Raw genomic sequence first — 4,215 nt, 5'->3', positions numbered from 1 at the left:
GGGGTTCGTCAATCGTGGAAATCACTCCGGGACCCCAAAACAGTGAGTAATAGTCCAAGAAACGGCCAAGAATCGGCCAAAACTGCGATTGTTGATGACCGATACGTTAGCGCACCTTGGGGTTCAACAACTTTGGAAATCGCTTAGGGACCCCAAAACTGAGTAATAGCCCAGGAAACAGGCCAGAATCGACCAAAACTGCGATTGTTGATGACCGACACGTAAGCGTACCTTGGGGTTCAACAACCTTGGAAATCGCTTTGTGACCCCAAAACAGTGAGTAATAATGCATGAAACGGGTCAGAATCGACAAAAACCGCGAGTCTTGATCACCGACACGTAAACGCACCCCGGGGTTCATTAATCGTGGAAATCACTCCGGGACCACAAAATAGTGAGTAATATTCCACGAAATGGGCCAGAATCGGCCAAAACTATGAGCGTTGATAACCGACACGTCAAGCACCTCGGGGTTCATTAATCGTGGAAATGACTCGAGACCCCAAAAGAGTGAGTAATAGTCCATGAAACGGGCCAGAGTCGGCCAAAACTGTGATTGTTGATGACCGACACGTAAGCGCGCCTTGGAGTTCAACATCTTTGGAAATCGCTTCAGGACCCCAAAACAGGTCAGAATTGGCCAAAACTGTGAGTGTTGACGACAGACACGTAAACGCACCCCGGGGATGGTCAATCGTGGAAATCGCTCCGGGACCCCCGAACGGTGAGTAATAGTGCATGAAACGGACCAGAATCGGCCAAAACTGTGAGTGTTGATGACCGACACGTAAATGCACCTCGGGGTTCGTCAATCGTGGGAATCACTCCAGGACCCCAAAACTGAGAAATAGTCAAAGAAACGGGCCATAATCAGCCAAACTGCGATTGTTGATCACTGACAAGTAAGTAGCTTGGCGTTTGACAACCATGGAAATCGTTTCGGGACCCCAAACTCTGAGTAATAGTCCACGAGATGGGTCAGAATCAACAAAAACCGCGAGTGTTGATGACTGACACGTGAACACACATCGGGGTTCGTCAATCGTAGAAATCACTCCGGGACCCCAAAACAGTGAGTAATAGTCCAAGAAATAGGATAGAATCGGGCAAAACTATGAGCGTTGATGACCGACACGTCAAGCACCTCGGGGTTCATTAATCGTGGAAATCACTCTGGACCCCAAAACAGTGAGTAATAGTCCATGAAATGGGCCAAAATCGGCCAAAACTGTGAGTGTTGATGACCGACACTTAAGCGCACCTTGGGTTTCAACAACTATGGAAATCGGTTCGGGTACCCAAAACGTTGAGTAATAGTCCATGAAACAGGTCAGAATTGGCTAAAACTTTGAGTGTTGACGATGGACACATAAACGCACCCCGGGGATCATCAATCGTGGAAATCGCTCCGGGACCCCAAAACGGTTAGTAATAGTGCACAAAACGGACCAGAATCGGCCAAAATTGTGAGTGTTGATAACCGACACATAAACGCACCTCGGGGTTCGTCAATCGTGGAAATCACTCCGGGACCCCGAATCTGAGTAATAGTCAAAGAAACTGGCCAGAATCGGCCCAAACTGCGATTGTTGATCACTGACCGGTAAGCACCTTCGTGTTTGACAACCATGGAAATCGCTTTGGTACCCCAAACTGTGATTAATAGTCCACGAAATTAGTCAGAATTGACAAAACCGCGAGTATTGATGACTGACACGTAAACGCACATTGGGGTTCGTCAATCGTGGAAATCACTCCGGGACCCCAAAACAGTGAGTAATAGTCCAAGAAACGGCCAAGAATCGGCCAAAACTGCGATTGTTGATGACCGATACGTTAGCGCACCTTGGGGTTCAACAACTTTGGAAATCGCTTAGGGACCCCAAAACTGAGTAATAGCCCAGGAAACAGGCCAGAATCGACCAAAACTGCGATTGTTGATGACCGACACGTAAGCGTACCTTGGGGTTCAACAACCTTGGAAATCGCTTTGTGACCCCAAAACAGTGAGTAATAATGCATGAAACGGGTCAGAATCGACAAAAACCGCGAGTCTTGATCACCGACACGTAAACGCACCCCGGGGTTCATTAATCGTGGAAATCACTCCGGGACCACAAAATAGTGAGTAATATTCCACGAAATGGGCCAGAATCGGCCAAAACTATGAGCGTTGATGACCGACACGTCAAGCACCTCGGGGTTCATTAATCGTGGAAATCACTCGGGACCCCAAAACAGTGAGTAATAGTCCATGAAACGGGCCAGAGTCGGCCAAAACTGTGATTGTTGATGACCGACACGTAAGCGCGCCTTGGAGTTCAACATCTTTGGAAATCGCTTCAGGACCCCAAAACAGGTCAGAATTGGCCAAAACTGTGAGTGTTGACGACAGACACGTAAACGCACCCCGGGGATGGTCAATCGTGGAAATCGCTCCGGGACCCCCGAACGGTGAGTAATAGTGCATGAAACGGACCAGAATCGGCCAAAACTGTGAGTGTTGATGACCGACACGTAAATGCACCTCGGGGTTCGTCAATCGTGGAAATCACTCCAGGACCCCAAAACTGAGAAATAGTCAAAGAAACGGGCCATAATCAGCCAAACTGCGATTGTTGATCACTGACAAGTAAGTAGCTTGGCGTTTGACAACCATGGAAATCGTTTCGGGACCCCAAACTGTGAGTAATAGTCCATGAAACGGGTCAGAATCGATAATAACCGCGAGTCTTGATGACCGACACGTGAACGCACATCGGGGTTCGTCAATCGTGGAAATCACTCCGGGACCCCAAAACAGTGAGTAATAGTCCAAGAAATAGGATAGAATCGGCAAAACTATGAGTGTTGATGACCGACACGTCAAGCACCTCGGGGTTCATTAATCGTGGAAATCACTCTGGACCCCAAAACAGTGAGTAATAGTCCATGAAATGGGCCAGAATCGGCCAAAACTGTGAGTGTTGATGACCGACACTTAAGCGCACCTTGGGTTTCAACAACTATGGAAATCGGTTCGGGTACCCAAAACGTTGAGTAATAGTCCATGAAACAGGTCAGAATTGGCTAAAACTTTGAGTGTTGACGATGGACACATAAACGCACCCCGGGGATCATCAATCGTGGAAATCGCTCCGGGACCCCAAAACGGTTAGTAATAGTGCACAAAACGGACCAGAATCGGCCAAAATTGTGAGTGTTGATGACCGACACATAAACGCACCTCGGGGTTCGTCAATCGTGGAAATCACTCCGGGACCCCGAATCTGAGTAATAGTCAAAGAAACTGGCCAGAATCGGCCCAAACTGCGATTGTTGATCACTGACCGGTAAGCACCTTGGTGTTTGACAACCATGGAAATCGCTTTGGGACCCCAAACTGTGATTAATAGTCCACGAAATTGGTCAGAATTGACAAAACCGCGAGTATTGATGACTGACACGTAAACGCACACCGGGGTTCGTCAATCATGGAAATCACTCCGGGACCCCAAAACAGTGAGTAATAGTCCAAGAAACGGCCAAGAATCGGCCAAAACTGCGATTGTTGATGACCGATACGTTAGCGCACCTTGGGGTTCAACAACTTTGGAAATCTCTTAGGGACCCCAAAACTGAGTAATAGTCCAGGAAACAGGCCAGAATCGACCAAAACTGCGATTGTTGATGACCGACACGTAAGCGTACCTTGGGGTTCAACAACCTTGGAAATCGCTTTGTGACCCCAAAACAGTGAGTAATAATGCATGAAACGAGTCAGAATGGACAAAAACCGCGAGTCTTGATCACCGACACGTAAACGCACCCCGGGGTTCGTTAATCGTGGAAATCACTCCGGGACGACAAAATAGTGAGTAATATTCCACGAAATGGGCCAGAATCGGCCAAAACTATGAGCGTTGATGACCGACACGTCAAGCACCTCGGGGTTCATTAATCGTGGAAACCACTCGGGACCCCAAAACAGTGAGTAATAGTCCATGAAACGGGCCAGAGTCGGCCAAAACTGTGATTGTTGATGACCGACACGTAAGCGCGCCTTGGAGTTCAACATCTTTGGAAATCGCTTCAGGACCCCAAAACAGGTCAGAATTGGCCAAAACTGTGAGTGTTGACGACAGACACGTAAACGCACCCCGGGGATGGTCAATCGTGGAAATCGCTCCGGGACCCCCAAACGGTGAGTAATAGTGCATGAAACGGACCAGAATC

Source organism: Triticum aestivum, chromosome 4B (assembly GCF_018294505.1).
Source record: "Triticum aestivum cultivar Chinese Spring chromosome 4B, IWGSC CS RefSeq v2.1, whole genome shotgun sequence".
Classification (NCBI taxonomy): Eukaryota; Viridiplantae; Streptophyta; class Magnoliopsida; order Poales; family Poaceae; genus Triticum; species Triticum aestivum.
Note: the sequence above shows the minus strand (reverse complement) of the source record.